This window comes from Leptinotarsa decemlineata, unplaced genomic scaffold (assembly GCF_025532065.1).
Source record: "Leptinotarsa decemlineata unplaced genomic scaffold, Ldec_3_MD MMD2_P_RNA_scaffold_12, whole genome shotgun sequence".
NCBI lineage: Eukaryota > Metazoa > Arthropoda > Insecta > Coleoptera > Chrysomelidae > Leptinotarsa > Leptinotarsa decemlineata.
The window spans coordinates 4619574-4641239 of record NW_027412526.1 but is presented as its reverse complement, the minus strand read 5'-3'; the positions used below and the strand labels follow the sequence as shown (position 1 = coordinate 4641239).

At 35.3% G+C, this 21666-nt stretch overlaps 1 protein-coding gene, 1 long non-coding RNA gene and 1 other non-coding gene across 5 annotated transcripts in view; 1 reads left to right on the top strand and 2 right to left on the bottom strand.

Moving 5' to 3' along the window:
* The window catches only part of LOC111516433 (probable G-protein coupled receptor No18), a 231794-nt gene that overhangs the window by 77659 nt on the left and 132469 nt on the right, over positions 1–21666 (bottom strand). For all 3 annotated transcript variants that reach the window (XM_074172433.1, XM_074172438.1, XM_074172429.1), the window contains one exon: positions 15368–15411. The gene's annotated coding sequence lies outside the window, so the exon portion shown is untranslated. The remainder of the gene's footprint in view (positions 1–15367; positions 15412–21666) is intronic.
* Positions 2268–2339, top strand: TRNAM-CAU (transfer RNA methionine (anticodon CAU)). Its single transcript has one exon. It is a non-coding gene; the product is annotated as a tRNA-Met (tRNA).
* Positions 8942–10351, bottom strand: LOC141480646 (uncharacterized). Its single transcript, XR_012464465.1, has 2 exons — positions 9636–10351; positions 8942–9334 (listed from the first exon to the last, which is right to left on the bottom strand). It is a non-coding gene; the product is annotated as an uncharacterized lncRNA (long non-coding RNA).

The following is a 21666-nucleotide window of genomic DNA, read 5'->3' as shown; positions in this document are numbered from 1 at the left end:
GTATGAGCAAATAGGTGAACCAGTTCGTTAAATACTTTGGAACATCGGTAAACTGATCAACACTTCGCAGGTCTATTATATTTGCGTCCTTAAAATGCCATAAATAGTCATTGGATTTCTCAATTATCAAGCGTCCTTATCTGCATAGGCGTAGTGTGTTCTGTTTCTTGTGAAGGTGACTTTGTTTTGTATTTATTGAATATATTTTATTATATTGATTGAATAGACTGTTATATTTATTAAATTTAAAATATTATATAGAGTTGGCCGATACTTGTTTTTCAAAATACATTATCATAGATTTTCATCACATTCACACTTTATGAGATAATTAGTTGACTTAGTCATCGAACTCAGGGATAAATAGTTCGTTAAACTCAGGTATAAGTGTGATTAATTAGTTCCCAGAATATTATTAGTATCTAGGTAGATAGTAATATTTCAAAAAGTATATATATATAAATCACAATGTATGTAGAATTCAGTTTGTTAGTGAACACGCTTGAAAAAGCTATTGTGCAACGAAACACGTATTGTGGATCTGTTCCAGTGAAAATCTCACAATAAAGTGTTTTTCAAAATACATCAACTTTAAAATAGTTTTTGAGGTAAATGAACAACTGACAAATATTATTTTTATAGTATTAAGATGGTTGCCGTAGCAGGTCCAAGTAATGTACAAAGAAAGCGGAAGTTTATGTCGTTAGAAGAAAAACAGATTGTCTGTAGAGTGCACAAAAATTTAAAAAATACACTCCGTACAGTGGAAGCTGTAGCCCAGTGTTCATTTTTAATGGGAATATTCGTGTCGACAATTGAACGCATTGTACGTGAAAAAAAGGTGACTGGGATTGTGCAAGCTCCAAACGTACATTGTCGTGGTAGAAAAAAATTGAATTGGACGAGTACCAGAAAAATTTTGTACGCTATACCATTCATTCTTTCTTTTTCGAGAATAAAACGCCAACCCTCGAATCCATTAGGACAAAGGTATGGGATAATGATCTCATTTCAAAAATGAGCAAAGAGAAGTTAAGGAAAATAATAAAAGAAGATTTAAAATTTATATATACCAAACGAACTGTTCCGGTATTTCATGATTCATATAGTCGAACACCGTTGATAAATCACAAAATACCTATCATCTCATCATTATTCAACTCAGTGTATACTTTTTTAGGAAGGGAAAACTGGCATCATTGGTATTTTTGCTATCTTGAAAGCCAAATTGATTACTAACAAGGATATTGTGCTTTTTAAAAAATGCCAACTCCCTTATTTCAACTGATTTTTCTATTATTTTAGCTAATGTAGTTATGAGGGTTATTAGTCTATAATTAGCTCTTTTATGAAGTAGACTTGAGGCTGATCTCTTCAGAAAATCGGAAAAAGGCCTTTGCTTATGATATCATCAGCAAAATATCAAAAGATTCTCTTGGAATTTTCTTGAATCCCTTCACAATTCTCATAAATGAATGTTTCTGTCAAGGTGTATTTCCCACTGCTTTTAAATCATCTCTAAAGTGATGCCTATTAAAAAAAAAGTTATAATATAGACCCACAAAATTACAGACCTATTTCTATTATCTGTATCCTTGGCAAAGTTATGGAAATAACTCTAAAAAAATGTTTCGAAAAATTAAAACAACGGTTTACGCTGTCTGTCAAGTTGTCACCGCGATTATAAAAGGACTAGAAGAAGGTATACATACTGCTCCAATTTTGTGTGACCCCATGAAAGCTCAAGATTGTCTCTCATGACCTACTTTTGGAAAAAACACCATATTATGATATAAGAGGTCTTGGGCTATTTTTTGTTCGTTCATATTTGACCGGTAGAATACAAAATGTATCTTTAAAGAGCGGCAAACTGGAAATACAGGAAAATCCACATGGTGTCCCGGAGGGGTCTGTCTTGGGACCACCCTTATTTATCATATATATTCATAAGCTGTTCTTTAACTCACTCGTATACCGCCATGATATGGCGTCTAATGCGAACGATGCCAGAAAAAAAAATTAATTGATATTCTTCATACCATTATCAACCAAAATGAAATATAGTACAATAACAATCAGTTTGAATTGAATAGAGTGAAAACTCAAACAATTATCGTCTCTAGTCATAATAATTTACGATCTGGAAGTACTGTAATAAATTTTATTCGATTACAAAAACAGCGTTGAGAATCAATTGTGGTAAATGTTGTGTAATGGAGTTACACTACATGTACTTTGTATTAGCAAGTCGCGGGTTTTCATTCGAGAGCAGAGTGGCGCAGTGGAAGCGTGCTGGGCCCATAACCCAGAGGTCCGTGGATCGAAACCACGCTCTGCTAATTTTTTTTTCAGATATATCAACACAACGAATAACTGTTTTATTTTGTTCATTTGGGCCCACTTCTATTTCACGGCAACAGTATCTAGAAGAACGATGCAAGCCAATTTTTTATATTCGATGTTAAAGATGTAAAAAACATTTTCACGCCTTTTTTTACTACAAAATTCCCTACAAAAAAATCAGATACCAAAATTGACAACAAAAACAACAATAAAATAAAACAGCAATATATTGCCTTCCAGGCCGGTATGGCCAAGAATCCAGACCAGAGACGATCTGTTGAGTATTTTTGTCATTTTTGGTAATTTGCTACCAGTATAGATGTTGCTCGGTAGGAGCCAAGAGCTTTCAACGCCGCTTTACTGCCCGAAAATATTTTTATTGACTTGGGTATGAGGTTGGATCCTTCCAAATCTCTCCGCACACAGTTCAATAGCGCAAATTTCCGCTTGAAATACAGTCGCATAGGTTCCTAGGAAGGTTGATATCTCTGTCCTGTGTCTGCGACTGAAAACACTTGCACCAGAACCGGAAAGTTTTTTTAATCCATTTGTGAACCAACAACAGTAGATGCACAACACCGGTTCTGTGGCACAGCCAATTTAACTAAAAGAAGCAAGCTATAACGGTCGAAAACACACGCAAAACGATCGAAAACACACGAAAAACGATCGAAGACACACGCAAAACGATCGAAAACGCACGCAAAACGATCGAAAACACAAGAAAAACGATCGTTTTTCGAAGAAAAACGAACGTTATACCTTGCTTCTGTTAGTTGAATTGGCTGTAACACAGAACCGGTGTTGTGCATCTACTAACAACTATCTGCTCTTAAAATTTTCCTCTCCCGGAGGGTCCAGTCCTCTTTACTCGGGAACAGGTCTTCATAAGGCAGTTCGTAGTTGACAGTTGGAGACATATATGTCAGACTTCCAGTGTCAACCAAAAGTCTGTTGCACTCTGCATTAAGTTGATTAGTGCAATTGGCAATGTTCACAAGTCTATATGCAGTCCATCTAGCCTCTCTCTCCAGAAAATTGTGGAGAGGAGGTGGATCAAGAAGGATCTCCATGGCCGCTGATGGTTTGGTATTAATGGCATCACTGATAACCAGAGAAGCTAACACAAACCAACTGCGAAGTCAAATTTCCATTATATCTATTACTAAAAACAAACTTCCATATGTCGCAAACTTTATGTGTGACACTATATACAAAAAGTAATTTATTTTTTTTATATTACAAATTATCATTTTCAAACTTATATCTCATATATGTTCTTTCATTTTCTTTGCAGGAGCCACGAAAATAAAAGGAATGAAAATCTCACCGTACAATTTCAAAGAAAATGTGGTGAATGGGTGAAGTTTGTCGCTGAAATGTAAGAAAACTTTTCCTAAAGTACTCTCCAAATTCACCGTTTTATATTTTCATCAAACAGAAACGCATTAAGAAACAGATCTCCTCTGTCGACTTCAAATTCTTTTCATTGAGACTTTCTATTGAAGTGGCTCATAGGATTTGAAAGACGTTTTTTTCTGAATTAACTTCAACTGTTTGTATCGATGAACTTTAAAAGTTCAACTCCGCTTTTGACTTCTCAAAAGGCGTTTTCACTTCGGTGAATAAACTACAATCGATACATGTTGCCGGTTAGTTGAAGAAAAAACGTGTCTTTTGAAGTTGTTGTGTTTGAATTTCAACAAAATTTTACTCGTCGAAGGATGATTATTTTTACTTCTCATTCAGTAATAATTTTCACTCGTTAGTATATGCCCATATAACGTTTTCACTGAGTAAGAAGGATGAACGATTCAAAAAAGTATGAATGACAATGGGGAAGTTTCTTCATGAAGATGATTGAATATGTAGTATGAAAAAATATGAAAATTTAGGCCAAAAACCAGCAAATCTGATGCCCAACCTACTACCATTCTTAAAAAATAAAGCACCATTCACCACGGTTCACGTCAGAAACCATTAATGATATCAATTTGTAAAATTCTGCATCTAAAAACTACGAATGGTAACGGGTGATTTTTTAAGAGCTTGAGAACTTTTTTAAAAAAAAAAAAAACGCATAAAATTTGCAAAATCTTATCGGTTCTTTATTTGAAACGTTAGATTGGTCCATGACATTTACTTTTTGAAGATAATTTCATTTAAATGTTGACCGCGGCTGCGTCTTAGGTGGTCATTTCGGAAAGTCCAATTTTGGGCAACTTTTTCGAGCATTTCGGCCGGAATAGCCCGAATTTCTTCGGAAATGTTGTCTTCCAAAGCTGGAATAGTTGCTGGCTTATTTCTGTAGACTTTAGACTTGACGTAGCCCCACAAAAAATAGTCTAAAGGCGTCAAATCGCATGATCTTGGTGGCCAACTTACCGGTCCATTTCTTGAGATGAATTGTTCTCCGAAGTTTTCCCTCAAAATGGCCATAGAATCGCGAGCGTATAAACAGTTCCTCATAAAATAAATCAATTATGCATTCATGTCACCCACCAAAATTATAAAAAAATTTAACGTTATATATTAGCCATATTGCCACCCAGTCAGCTATCTCTCTTGAATGTATGAGTATGAGACCATGTACCCTTTCTAATGTTTCATAACTTCGTATTTTTGTTAAAATAATCTACACTTGGCAACACCGCTGCAGACACGATCAATTTTATTGGTCGACAGACACGCGGCCAATTTAAACTCTTGCTCCTCGAATTCTTCTTTTTTCTGCAAATATAAAGAGGTACTGGAACCGATTAGGATTGATGAGTATAATATACCCCTTTGCAGGGAATAACAACTTCAACCAGAATGTAATTCATCAAATACTTGATAAAAAGTGTTTCAAACAAGCTATTAACAAAGTATATCCTCACATGGAATATAATACTGGCTCCTTCAAGACACTCACATATACCGGAAAAAGATCAGATAAAATAAAAAGACTATGATCAACAAAGCATATGAGACTGGTAACTCCTTGGATAGACATATACAGAACAACAAGTCACAGATTGACAAGGATATCAGGTGTCCACAAACTAAAATGCGGATCATGCCCAGAATTGTAGGTGGGACAGACTACAAGATATTTTAAAAAGAGAATCTACGAACATACTACATGGATCAATAAGTCCCGAGACTAACCCAGAGATGGCGCTCTTAGTAAACCAGTAACCACGTCTTTCTAGAGTACTAACCTTTGCTTGAAACGTGTCGAAATTTTAAGTCGATCGGACCAGAAACAGCTGAGTTATCGAGGTTAGAGTAAAGTCGTTTTGTAGTTTGTTTAAAAAATGGAAAAAACCGAGTTTCGTGTTCTGATAAAACATTGTTTTTTAATGGGTAAAAACACCGTGCAAGCGAAAGAATGTTACCCGGACTCTTGTCCATCAAAAGCAACGATTTGTCGGTGGTTTGCCGAGTTTAAACGTGGTCGTACCGACACAAATGACGCAGAACGCTCGGGTAGACCTGTGGAAGCTGTTACACCGGAAAATGTGAGTGAAGTGACAAAAATTGTAATGAAAGATCGTAAAGTGAAGCTCCGTGAGATTGCTGAGATGACACAGATATCATATGGAAGTGTATTTACTATCCTTCATGAAAAATTGAGCATGAAAAAGGTTTTTTCTAAGTGGGTGCCGCGATTGCTTTCGATGGAACAAAAACAGCAACGAGTCGATGATTCAGAAAGTTGTTTATCGCTATTTACTCGCAACAAAAAAGATTTCTTGGGTCGTTACGTGACCATGGACGAAACATGGATACATCACTACACTCCAGAGTCAAAGCGGCAGTCATCTGAGTGGCGCACAGCTGGCGAAAGCCGTCCGAAACGTCCGAAAACGCAGCAGTCAGCTGGCAAAGTGATGGCGTCAGTTTTTTGGGATGCGCATGGCGTGATTTTCATTGACTACCTCGAAAAAGGTAAATCGATCAACAGTGATTATTATATTGACTTACTGGTACGTTTGAAGGAGGAAATCGCAAAAAAACGACCGCACATGCAGAGAAAAAAAATCCTTTTTCACCAAGACAATGCACCTTGCCACAGGTCGATGAAAACAATGGCAAAATTAAACGAATTGGGCTTTGATCTGCTTCCCCACCCCCCATACTCACCAGATTTAGCCCCCAGTGACTACTGGCTCTTTGCTGATCTTAAAAAAATGCTCCAGGGAAAAAGATTTGGCTCAAATGAGGAGGTCATCGCTGAAACTGAAACTTATTTTGAAGCGAAAGATACATTTTTTTATAAACATGGTATTGAAAAATTGGAAAAGCGTTGGAACCATTGTATCACCCTAAAAGGAGATTATGTTGATGAATAAAAAAAAATTTGTAAAAAAAATGTTGTTTTCATTGTTAGTCTCGGGACTTATTGATCCATGTGATCCATGTTAAAAGAAAATTTGAATTGAAACGGGAACACTTCATGGAAAAACTTAGTGACAAGTTGAACCTGCTGGAGTTTCTGGAAAAAAATTAATGTAAACGTTCAGGTTCCCTGTTGAACGACAAACAGGAGGTTGACCATCACACAACACACTACTGGTCTCCTTTCCATTATATAGTTTCATGGTTGAAAAAATATGTCTTCTCAAGCTTTCTGATCGGGGATAAAATTCAAATTTGAGTAGGTTTACTATATTCTAATAACAAATCACTTCAGTGACAAATCCTAAGTCCCTTATTTTTATCTTTCACCGGCTTTCTCGAACTCTCTCCAGTTCTCCTGAATGAATTTCAAACATCCCCTATCCACGCAGTCATTTAACCCACCCCTACCCTCCTTTGAGAAAAAAAGGATCTTTTAATTAATATCCTGACAATTTTTCCGAAAAAACTTTCTAAGTCGATCATTGCGTTACTAAATCTCCTTTTTAACGAGTTGTGCGGCAGTGATCCGAACGAAAATGAAATCGCTGAGATGCCGAGAATTCCAAATGTTGTCCCTTTCCCTAAGGAAAGAAGTTTGGAAGTTCGAACGATGAGGACTAGATAACTTCTTCACCCGAACCCAAATAAATTTTATTTCCAGCGAAAGAGTTTCTCGTATAAAGAGTTCGATGCTGAATCATCTGTTTGCAATAAGTAGCATCTTTTCGTGGAAATTAGAGCAATATGGTTGGTTCTAGTCGGAAGTGGCGATTTCCACCAGTATAAATAGCCGTAAAATATAATTTATTTTGAAAAACAGTCTAGAAAGCTTATTACATTATGATAATACATCACATATGGAATAACGTAATCGAGAAACATGGAGAGTCACGAGCAATTGCGCTTGATATTTCTAAGGCCTTTGACCGTGTGTGGCATGATAGTTTGCTGGCCAAACTTCGATACTATGGCTTGTCAGATCATTTTTATGTATGGCTCTCCAGCTTCCTGAAAGAAAGTTCTCTGCAAGTGGCCGTCGATGGATATCTCTCGAACAATTTTACCATCAACGCTGGTGTTCCCCAGGAATCCATATTGTCTCCAACCTTCTTTCTATTGTATATCAACAACTTGAAAAAAAAAACAAGAATCCAATATATTGCTTTGAACACTTCCCACATAGCAATAGATATTCCAGGTATATTTAATGAATATACATTTAAGGATATTGTATTATGCTATGAATATGCCATGGATATATATATATATATATATATATATATATATATATATATATGTTAACTCGAAGATTCTCACGGATAAAGTATGATGAGCTGTTTTCTCGGGTTTCGCTCCGTGTTCTGTGTATTTTCTCCCCATAAGGATTATTTTCACAACGTTTCGGCAAAGTCTCATTTGCCATCTTCTGGTGATGTCTGGTTTTTTCAACTAGACTGATTACTTCGAACTCTGTGTCTCAATTTATAGGGATGGATCCATCCATCCATCCCTATAAATTGAGACACAGAGTTCGAAGTAATCAGTCTAGTTGAAAAAACCAGACATCACCAGAAGATGGCAAATGAGACTTTGCCGAAACGTTGTGAAAATAATCCTTATGGGGAGAAAATACACAGAACACGGAGCGAAACCCGAGAAAACAGCTCATCATATATATATATATATATATATATAATATATATATATATATATATATATATATATATATACATATATATATATATATATATATATATATATATATATATATATATATATATATCTTCTGGAGAATATTCCCTGGAAGTGCTCCTGGCGAACCTTTGATATATTTTAAGAATATTCCTTGGGAACATTCTTGGAATATCTTATAATATTCTTAGAATATCTAAGGTATATTCTATTAAGAATATTCCAGGAAGAGAACCCGAGGAATATTCATAAAATATTCAGGATATTCTTAGTTTATTGTAGGAATATACAATAGAGAAACACCATAGAATATTCTTTAAATATATTTTATGAATATTCTAGGAATATTTGGAATATTCCAAGAATGTGACGAGTAACCGCTATTAGGCATGTATATATTGCATTTTGATACAAGATTCACACAAGTAATAAAACACATAATATTCATAAACAAATATATTTTAAAAACAATATACACTGAAATATTTGACGTTTCAACCAATATTAAAAATAAAAAATCTAATTCAAAATATTTATTCACTGAATAAAATATTCCTGAATACTGTCATATTACAAATATTAGAAATGTATTCAAATTAGGATGTTCCTACTCTCAAACAAATGTATACTAAAAATATACTAAAATAACAACTCTGTGAATTCATCAACACTAATTAAAAAATAATAAATATATCATTTCATTGAAAAAGAAAAAGTGTATTACATCAAGAAATAGGTTAGGTTAGGTTTCTCACTTAGAAAAATAAACCCACAAATGAAGTATTTAAAATGAGTGGTATGATGGGTTCTTCAATGAATTTCACTTACTTAAAGTTATTCAAACTTTGCTCACTAGAATAGTTTTCCTTATATTTGTCCAACAATGCATCAGCCAGTGTTTCAATAGTAATACCTGGAACAAAATGTACATTAACGTTCATTATCACTATTTCAAAGTGGCACAATAAAACTGGAATAAAAATCAAATAGATATTTTTCGCATAGGTTACTCATGAACATTTACAACATTTTATGACTTGGAGAGCAACTTGCATTGTCTTATTGAAAAGTAATCATTACGTTTTCAGTTCCTTGGCGCACCTGCCTGTACCAGGTACCACTCTGTTTCCTTTTGGGCAAATTGATACTATCTTGAAAACGACTGATAAAAATTATGAAAACAAATGATATAAAAGAATGTGTCATTCACTTACTTTTCTTTATTGAAGATACACAACTGAAATCACTCTAGTTCAAACATGTACTTAGTCAAACCAACAAATCCCACACACCAACTCTCCTCGAACCTAAAATGAGGTATAGTAGGTTAATCACCATGACTTTACTATCGATACTATTGCATTTTACTTACTTTTCTTGAAGACTGAATAGATGCAACTCTCCTGTTTGAAGATCCAAAATCAAACTATTCGCTGTACTGCAAATTGGACAACCCCAAATTATAAATGGTACACTGAACGTGACAGAATTATACTTTGATAATGACACCAACACACCATGCATTACACACGCGAACCTGCCACGTCAACCGCCATGTTGAATCAAATGTCGAATTTAACGCAAACGCAAATGTACCATGCATTAAGGGACAGCCGCTTTCATAGAGCTTATTTGACTGTCGCGCGCTACATTTCAATTGACCAATAAGAAACGTTTACTCAAATTATTCACTTCCCCATTTCTCTGTTTCCAGGATTTTTCGCTTTGTAATTAAATAATTTCAAATACAAAAAGACAAATAGGATGAGAATTAACCAATTTATTGATGCAATTGATTCATTTATTGGCCTATTCAAATTTTTTTGTCGTTTCCAACAGTTGCTGTTGGAGCAATTCATCCAGAATCTTTGCGTTGAGTTCAAAAACTGGTTAACACTGTCATGGTTATATACATTAGGTTATGCATTCGATTAAGATCTTCAAATATTTTTGTTTTTAACAATATTGAATTATTTGAATACGTTATTATAAGATAATTCAAAATTCCATTGTATAGAATCTGTTTAAAATATACCGTAGGGATATATTCTAAGAATATACCATATGGTATATTCGATCGACAATATTCTTAGAATATTCAAGGGAGAATAATCCATTTATAGACATTCTATGCACATTCTTTCGGGAATAATCCTGCCATATTCATTCAAGCATATTCTATGAATATTCTAAAGGCATGTATATATTCCAAGAATATTCTATGAATATTTGGAATATATATGTTCGTTTTATGATATACAGGGAATATTCCATGAATATCTAGTGCTGTGTGGGTTGTCTCGTCCTTCCATTTAGATTCCAGGACATCGGCTACGAGACACATCTTCACCGGCAGCAGGAGATTGCATATCTTAATGAGGATCTAAAAGTGATTTCGAATCGGGGTGAAAGTAACCTGGTTCAATCAGCAGTATAATCAGCAATCAAAAACAAATAGAATGTGGAGTCCCATAAGGTACGGTACTGGTTCCTCTGCTTTTCAATTCATATCTAAATGAATTATTCAATTTGAAGAGCGTTGACTAGCGCTATCTATATGTTAGACCCGATACTTTTCAGCCCAGGTAGTATGATAACTCCGATATACTTTTCAAAGACAAATATTTTTGAGGAAATGTTTGGGAAACTTCAAATTGAATTAACTATTTTGCAGGTACCGTTACGCAAAATCTTTGGACCAGTTGGATTGTATTGAGGACCAAATTTGGGATTGAAAGAAGAAAAAACAAGCCATTTGGCTCTGCTGCCGGAAAAACTTGGTATTTTTTCAAAACTATGCATTTTGTGAACGACAGAAAAGAAAAGAACGTTTACAATTATCCATATAATTGCCAAGATCTGTTCACAAAACAAAAATTTACTGTATTTTTTCATTGAATAGATATAGTGAGTAATATCATGTTTACTATAAGTTGTTCAGTTGTAGGAGTACAAGAAATATAAAAGTTTCCGTTGAATCCCCTACCCAGGAGGTGGTTTTATCATCATGGAATTCAATGAATATTCTATTAGAAGAAAAAAATCAACGATGCAGTGAAGTAATGACGCACTAACAAGCACAATGTCAGAAGCAAGGTCAGAAGAATGTGGTAAACATGTCATTCATTAATTGAAAAAAAGCATGCACAATTTCATTAGATATTAGATGTTAGTTATAGTTTTACCTGAAAACACATTATTGTAATCATAAAATGAAAACAACCAACTCTTATATTTCTTCAATTCCATTTTTTAGAATTTTTTCACTTCAGTTCAACAGGAAATCTCGGATGGTAACATATTTTCAATTACTACAGTGATGCTTTAAATTTTACAATTCATGTCGATTATAAATCGCACAGATCGAAGGCAGAATCCTTTGCAAGGAGAGATCTGAAAATCTGCCAACACCCAAACAAGGTGATAGAGAAAGCTAGAAGGTTTTTTAGAAGTACGACCAGTAGGTCCATTAATGATTGGACCCTGCTGATCGTATAACTAGAATACCTTCATTTTAGGCTTCCTCTATCATTTGAAACAACAGCATTAGGATTAAGCTTCAATTTTTAGAATTGAGGCGATTTTAAATCGCACAGATCTGATATTATCTGATATTATGCAACCCAGGTTCACACAATATTTTTGTAAAATTCTCCGCTCTCCCAGCACATAAGAATGAAAATCACTGAGTCCAAAAATGCCACACCTTCATTACAAAAAAACATGAATACTGAAGATACTGGGATGATGTCGAAACTGATGTAGCTCCAATAGATACATCAAAACCTCACATGAAAAATTGTATGCAAATTTTTAAAGTGAATGGACAAATAACTTTATGAAATCTGTTTTCGAAAACACTAATTTTCTTCGAAAGCCTCTGATAATTCCTCTTCCATATTATCTGTTTCACTATCACTGTCGTCATTCAAACCAATAATGAATTTATTCCCACCATTAATATGAAAGTGTCCAATCTCAATATAATCTTTTTCAACTGAAATGACTTTTTTAATTCTTTTCTAACAGTCTTCTAGCTCTATTACGTTCTTATCAAATTTTGGAAAATTATTTTTTCGTCTGATGCTTTGTTTCAATTTTCCTCAAATCAACTCGATGGGATTTGTCTGTAAAACTTCATGTAGTTGGTTTTTGGTATAGTTATCTTCAAAATACAAATTGTTATCCATTAAAAAACTTTGTATTTCATCTTTCCTCGAATTTTTATTCCGTAGTTTGATGAGCTGTCGCGAATGATCCATTCCTCAAAAATATTAGCTTCCATGTTCTTATGGTAGTCAACATTAATAATAATAATAATAATAATAATAATAATACATTTATTTCGCTTGTTAAAAACTACATAACAGTGGATAATTCTATCGGTACAATAACAAGGAAAACGTCATAAGAATCTGTGCTTTTCATATACATATGTTGAAACTCAAGTATTCATATAAATATTTCAAAAGAATTGAGATAAAAAGATGACAAATATATGTATACACATAAAAGTAGGGAAATACTACAACAGTAGCCTTACACCCAAAAGTAGCTTTACACCCAACAGCCTTACACCCATCAGAAACACTCCACGTTGGCTTTGGAGCGAAAAATAACGAAGATACAACTTATCAACTGAATTTTAAAATACCCTGTATATTGGCGTTGATCTAGCAGGTAATGAAAAACGTGATATTTTGAGTACTCAGTATACTCCGATATACTTCTCAAACTTGTAGGAAGCATTATATCGTTCCACTTATTGTTTTCATTTTCTATTATTTAAAAACAGTAATTTTTCATGTGCTGGATACATTTTTAAAATAATCTCTTCAATGTGAGTTTTTTGTTTAAACTTTTCTCCTAAGGATTAACTCAATTAACCATTTCCCAGTTTAACGACTTAGTTTTCAATACAAAAAAACACTGAATGTCTATATTTTTTGGAATCTTCTTTATGCGCAAATGAGCTTTTTTACCCTCAGAAAACGAATTCCATGTTGGCGATGTCTGGCATTTCGTTATTATCATGGAAATTCCTGGAACAGACGAAATTAATTTTGATTATTAGAGTCACCGTTGGCCGTATCAACCTAAAAGCATTTTTTTTTGCAATATTTCCAGAAGCTTTGGGGTAGGACGATCTTTGATTACCGTTTCCGATTGATATCATTTATTGATTTTTATTTTAAGATGAGATGAATTGTTTTGAATGATATATTTTCTGAAAATGAATTTGAAATTTTCATTAAATATCTAAAGGTGCTTCAAAAAACTCATAAACCTTCAATAGAATTTTGAATATCAATTTCGATTGTGGTACATGACTTTAAAGTGTGGGAAAAATGCTTTTCAAATTTACGCCGCTCTCCAGTTCATCAACTGAACTGGATTTATCTATGTTGGATCCCTTGGGATGTATCATGACCCCGCAGCCAAAATATCAATAGAAGTTAGTTCGGGTGTTCGACGAGGCCTTTTCACGAGTCCTTTTTTACCAATCCACTTTTGTGGAATGTGTTTATTCATCTTCTCTCTAGTTGAGGTACACATAAAAATGATAATCTTGTTGCAAAGAGAGTAACCCTTCTGTTAACCTTAGGTTTCTATCTAAGTCTTGCTGATCATCTAGTTCATTGAAAGTGTGTAGTTATGTTATACAATGAATCATATATCATCAGTGCCAAATGTATCATATATGTATCAATGAAGTCGCCCCGGAGCGCCAATTAATTTTTATTGTTATTTTTATTTTTATCGCTGTTTTTTCTTAAATATAATCATATAAAAGTTTTATTTCCAGAGTGTAACCTTTATGGTATTTGACAAAAACAATTTGAGAAATAGCCATTGGATATTTCTCAAATTAGTCCAGTAAACGATTGAAAATTATCCTGAAATGAAAAAAATAAGCAATACTTATTTCTGACAAAAACCTAACAATCTGCACTGATAGTAGACAAGCCCTAGTAGCCTTGAACAGACAAGATATTACCTCAGGGCTAGTACTAGAGTGCCACCAAAATTTAGCCAAAGCCTCGAGGTGGGTTGAAGGACACGAAAGAAGTGAAGGTATTCGCATTGCCGACTCTTCAGCCAAGGAAGTGGCTGGACTAGGAATTTCAGGACCCAGTGACACCTACTGCGTGATGACTACGACAATTGCGGAACTAACCAAACGTCACACCCATGCCCAATCCCTAAAGAGATGGGATGAAATCAAGGAATGCATTCTTGCTAGGATTTACCTTGGGCGACCCTGGGAAGCTGGCGCCGAAGAAATAGCTGGCAATGACCAGGAAAGAAAAAGCTCAACAGTAGGATTTCTAACTGGCCACTGTCAACTAAGGAAACACCTCCATATTATGGGGCTGGTAGACACATCTCTATGCAGGATGTCCGAACAGGAAGATGAAACTCTCAGGCATGTCTTATGCGAGTGTCCGGAAATATCGTGTGTGTTGGGCGAGTCTTGGCCTACACCTGCCAATATGAAGAAGATGTGTCTTAGTGACCTGTCCACCTTCCTGAAAAGGTCAAGATGGACGATGACCTAGGAGGACAACTCTTTGGGAGGATTACAATGGGTCACATGTGGCCTGAGTTCTGCGATGCCACACTCACTCTCCCTACTCTACAGATACAGATACGGAAGCAAGACTCAACACTGCCCTCAAGCACCAAAGCTGCAACACATTCCTCGCTTGACAAAAAGTATATTGGTCAAACCGGGCAAGCTATTGGAACGCATTTCAGAGATCACTTAACATATATATGATTGAATAACTTCCATAGAATAAATGAACACCGTTTTATATTGTGTTCAAGAGCAGTGCTTGGAACCTCTGAGTAGAATATATGTAATTTTACACCAAAATCATCGAATATATTTTTGAGTTTCACAATACGAGTTTGTTTTTTCATAACTTCAGCTTCTACTTACATTTTGACTGCTTAGATTTTCAATACGTCCTGAAGATGATGCATCTGAAACAATACAAGTGGTGTATTAGATTTGTGAATGTCGAAGTAGCTAAGTAGATAATTCAATAAGTGAAACAGAAATAGTCGACATTTCAATTGATTCTGGGTAGCGAGTTCTTATCAAACGCCAGAAAACAACCACCACGTGTATATGTCATTCACACTATTGAATTTTCAAGCAAACATTAACAAAAAATATTAATATCCGACGACCACGTAGTCTCTTCGGTTATAAGCAAAAATTAACATTCCTGAATAATTCATTATGGTGACGGCGTGCTATGAAATGGTTTTCCTTCTATTAGAACACTTCAGTATGACATCGGTGCGTCCACAAAACTCCCACATAGAATATTGAATTAGATCGCTGAATACGAGGGGTGCTCTAAAAAGTTTCCGACGTCAACATGAAGATGGCAGCACTGGTAAATGAAAGCTGATGAGTTTCGTTGTTTATCTGTTGACAGTTTCAGCCACTTTGGACGCGCAGTTATCATGTAAGACAATATCGAGTATTGAGCTGTTATTGAATATTTGTTTCCGAAGGACAATACGCAAATCAAAGATGAGTTGAATTCTGTTCGTTCACCACAGTGAAATTTTGGTCAGCTGAATTTGAACGTTTGGGATGTTCAAAAACTGCAACTTTATTTTTTTTAATCATCATATTTGCAATATGGCTCTGCCGAACTCTCAAATCTGATTCGGTCCCCAGCGGGGCATGCACATCGTATGTGCTCTGCTGTTTCATAATTTTCCAAACAGAGGCAACACACATTGTGATGATTCAAATTACAGTGGCCTGTAGGAAAGCCTGTTAGACATCGTAGTTCCTCCCTACTGTAGTCCAACAACTGTCATCAAGCTTCGAAGGTTGAGCCAATTCTGGAAGATTCTGGAAGATTCTGCCAGAAGTCCATAAATCTTCTTGCCATCCGGGTGTTCAAGATTTGTTTGGCAAAGCCTAAAGCGATGCCAATGATAGGTTTTGGTCCGATGCAGCTGCTTGCAGCTGCACTGACGGCACTTTGGCCACTGTCGGTGTGGTACTAATGGCACCACTGATGGCCAGACAAGCCTCTCTCTGTAAGTCAGAGAGTTTTGCCTGGGCCGTTTTCTGTAAAGCCTTCGGCCACCAGGCAATTGTTTCGTAAGTTATATGATGGAATCGGCCGATACTTGATGAAAATCCATAACTAACGTATTCCAAAAACACTTTATTGTGAGATTTTCACTAAATTGTTTTACAAAAACGCAACACGTGTTTCGCCATACAATGGCTTCATCTGGCGTGTCTTTCAACTAATTCTACACATTCAATACTAAATATATATATAGTTTATGGAGTACCTGAAATCAAAGTACCTGTAAACGAAGTACCTGAATTTTAAGTAGCTGATATTTTACCTGAGTTTCTAACGAATTAAATTACCTGCACTTATGTTCCATTTTCACATTTGAAAAAATATATTCAGTAACGGAGAGTTATTGAGTTCTAATTGATCATTCAGTAAATTACCCGAATTCCTGAATCTATTGATTTCTAAACATTCTAGAAGATTAAGTTTCAAACTCTTCTCTTCTAAATGTAACACCTCGTACTCATGATTGAACCCATGTCCTTCTGCTAAAAGATGGTTTGCAAATGTGGAATTGGTCTTTCTATTTACAAAACTACTCCTATGTTCTTTAATTCGTTTGAAAAATGTTCTTCCTGTTTGGCCAATATACAGTTTTGGACAAGAGCCACAAGTCAGCTTATATACTCCTGATCTATCCGACACCAAAGTTTTGTCCTTATTGTTTTTAATAAATTTACTTAGGTTATTATTCGTTCTATAAGCTACGTTTACGCCTTCTTTCTTCAAAAAACGGGCAATATTCCTGTTTGGTTCCCCCACATATGTCAATGTCTTATAACTAACGTTATCGCATCTTGAATATGGGTAGACCAGATCCATGGCTTGCTTTTGTCGTTTTTTGGAAAGAATGGAGCTTACAATATCTATCTTATAACCGTTATTAATCGCGATTTGTTTGATCAAATTCAGCTTTTTCTGGAAATCCCTATCAGACAGTGGAATATTCAATAATCTGTGAAGCATACTATTGGATGCAGCAACTTTATGCTGGTACGGGTGTGTGGAGGAATTATGTATGATAATGTCCGTGTACGATGGTTTGTGAAAAATTGCAAACTCATGTTTATTGTTATTTTTCGTAATGGTTAAGTCCAGGTAATTTATTGAATTATTTACCTCCCTTTCAGTGGTGAATTTTATTGACGGGTGGATGGAATTGGCATATTCAATGAACTTGCCTAATTGCCTATCTGTACCAGTAAAACATACTAAGATATCATCTACGTATCTGTACCAGTACAAAAAATTGTTGGCTAACTGATTATTATGGATTTCATACTCTATGTTATCCATGAAAATTTCCGCCAGTAAGGGACTCACAGGATTCCCCATTATTAGTCCTTCATTGCATGAAAAGAATTCTCCGTCAAACTGGAAATAATTTTGAGACACACAAATGGTGAGTAAATCAACAATCTCCTGTTTCATCAGTGAATATGCCAATTCCATCCACCCGTCAATAAAATTCACCACTGAGAGGGAGGTAAATAATTCAATAAATTACCTGGACTTAACCATTACGAAAAATAACAATAAACATGAGTTTGACCGATGTCCCAGTCAGCAAACGCATGACGCATCGCGAAATAGCGCGAAAGGTCCGGATGGGTCCCGAAATCCGCAGAGGGATCCGGAACGTTCGTTGACGATATAAAAGCGTCGCTCTCCGTCCCGAGTAGTAGTCTGTACCAAGAAAGCGAATCGAGCGGTTAACAAACGGTGAAGATAAATTAAGCGTTAGTTACTGAGTGGTGTAAATAAATTAGTTGTGATAGTGAAGTATTGTTTAAGACAGTTAATTCTTTAATTCGTTACAATATCTAGGTCAGGCAGCTAATGCTTTACGGGGAAAATATCTTTCCAAGATATAAGTATACATAAGAATGCATGTGCTGCCATCTATTCGTGCTGAAATTGAATTTTTTTGTTCGTTTTTTGAACATAATTCTTGCAAAAAATAAGTTATTTCCACGAAATTCGGTACCCAGGGGTTTTTTTGACGTGGGAATTTTAGTGTAACATCTAAACGGCGCTGCGTACGCTGTCATTATTTATTTCAAATGTCCCTAACTTTTTTGATAGTAAACTTTTGGCACTTTTCATGAAAAAACCTGTTTCCACACTTTTTTCAAGTAAAAAAGGTACATCTCCTCAACAACGCTGAAGGTCATCGTTTTCGAAATATTTACAATTTTCTATATCGATGCGCTAAGTGAAGTTGCTGAGAACATTACAAAATCTAAGTATGTGGTGGATCTTGTCAAAATAAACAACTTTATCCCACAAAATGTTTAACGAAGAATGATTCGTTTTCGAAATATACATTGTTGAAATTTTTTTTCATAAGTCATACATACTTCTTCTAAACTGAGCATTATCGAACTGTTCATTCAATCCAAACTTAAAAAAATTTGTCAGGTTTAATTATTCAATTAGAAAGTGCTACATTTCGGAGTTTGTAAAAAAAACAATTCGGAGAAGTACTATATTATTTATTAGGAAAATAAACATATAAAAATTGAACGAAACAACTATTACAACGACTGTTCAAAGTGACGACCCTCAACAGTAATACAAGCTTCTGCTCTCCTCATTAAAGAATTCCGCGCCCGTTGAAAAATGCCAGGAGTGTTTCTTATCGTTTCGCAGCAAGCTATGATGCGATCCCTCAACATTTTCTCGTTTTCAATGGGGCTAGCATAAACTAGTGATTTTAGGTGTCGCCCAAAATAAAAAATTGGCGGGATTGAGGTCCGGTGACTTCGGGGGCCAATTCTCAGTACCTCCTCTTCCTATCCATCGTTAGGGATATGCTACGTCTAAAACATTTCTTGCTGTCACACTAAAATGAGCAGGAGCCCCATCGTGCATAAACCAAAAGTGATTTCGGAGACCAATAGGAACATTTTTCATAAGTTGGGGAAGCTTGTGTTCCAAAAACTGTAGGCAAGCATCTTCATTCAAACGTAAGGGGAGAAAATAGGGCCCAATTGAATACTCCCCAATTATGCCTACCCATACATTAAAAGAGAATCTGTCTTGGAAATGAGTTTGCGTTGTCGCATGTGGGTTATCTTCCGCCCAGATGTGGTTATGGAAGTTCATGATACCATTTTTTGAAAAATAGTCTCATCTGTGAAGAGGATTTTCGATAAAATTTGCGGATGGTGTTCGACTTTTCTTTGAAGCCATTGAGCAAATTCAGCGTAAGTGCCTGAACACGCTGAATATGATAAGGATATAATTGCTGTTCCTTTAAAATTCTGTAAACTGTTATGTGACTCACATTTAAAGCTTGACTAATTTTTCTTGTACTTGTCTCTGGATATTCACTAATTTCTTTGAGAACTGCCTCCTCCAATTCTACAGTTCTTGTAGTCCGTGACCGTCCTCCTATTTGTTTCAAAGCTTCCAGATTCGGAAAGTGCCGGAAAAGATTCGCAAATGTCGCTGCACAAGGAGTCACGCGTTGGGGATATCTTTCCTGATGCGTCTGGCCTCGCTTGAATTTCCGTCAGCCAAGCCGTATGCAAAAATCATTTCAGCCATTTCAGCATTCGTAAAGTCGGGCATGGTACCAAAAATCACTTTATAAACTCCGAACTGTGAATTTGTCAATTGATTGTTGAAAATGTGACAGCGACTTTCATAGCCTACTCAATTTGAATAACTTGATTTGCAAGCGGAGCAAAAATTATCGAAATCAAATTTGGCTATAAAGTAATATGCATCAATATAGAAAATTGTAAATATCTCGAAAATGATCACCTCCAGCGTTGTTGAGGAGGTGTACCTTTTATACTTGGAAGAGGTATGGAAATTAGGTTTTTTTCACGAAAAGTACCAAAAGTTTACAGTCAAAAAATTTAGAGCAATTTGAAATAAATGATGATAGCGTGCGCAGCGTCCTCTAGATGTTACATGAGAATTATTACGAAATTATGATTTTCCACGAAATTTCGTGCAAATAACTTATTTTTTGGAAGAGTTATTTTCAAAGAGCGAACAAAAAATTCAATTTCAACACCACGTATCTCCGAAACGAAGCATTTCCGGACACAAGTTCATATGAAATACATCACTTGAATATTTTAACGTACTTATGTTACACCCTGTATACATTCTTTGATAACCACAGTGAGCATGAAACTTCTGCAGTAACTACTGAAAATAACAACTTGAATATGTAACGTATTCCAAAAACACTTTATTGTGAGATTTTCACTGAATTGTTTTACAAAAACGCAACACGTGTTTCGCCATACAATGGCTTCATCTTTGGTGTCGGATAGATCAGGAGTATATAAGCTGACTTGTGGCTCTTGTCCAAAACTGTATATTGTCCAAACAGGAAGAACATTTTTCCAACGAATTAAAGAACATAGGAATAGTTTTGTACATAGAAAGACCAATTCCACATTTGCAAACCATCTTTTAGCAGAAGGACATGAGTTCAATCATGAGTACGAGGTGTTACATTTAGAAGAGAAGAGTTTGAAACTTAATCTTCTAGAATGTTTAGAAATCAATAGATTCAGGAATTCGGGTAATTTACTGAATGATCAATTAGAACTCAATAACTCTCCGTTACTGAATATATTTTTTCAAATGTGAAAATGGAACATAAGTGCAGGTAATTTAATTCGTTACAAACTCAGGTAAAATATCAGCTACTTAAAATTCAGGTACTTCGTTTACAGGTACTTTGATTTCAGGTACTCCATAAACTATTTATATATTTAGTATTGAATGTGTAGAATTAGTTGAAAGACACGCCAGATGAAGCCATTGTATGGCGAAACACGTGTTGCTTTTTTGTAAAACAATTTAGTGAAAATCTCACAATAAAGTGTTTTTGGAATACGTTAGTTATGGATTTTCATCAAGTATCGGCCGATTCCATCATATAACTTGAATATGTTTTCTTTCACAAGATACACCCCTAAATTGCACGCGTACGTTTTGTTTAAAGTGGTCATTAAAACTGTTGGCCGTTTCACCGTTTTGTTGAACAATCTCAGAAATAGACAAATTAGAGACATTGGAATCATTAATTAACGAGTGAAGAGTCATATCCTTCCCCTGGCCAGATACCAATTCATGGAGTAATTGGACC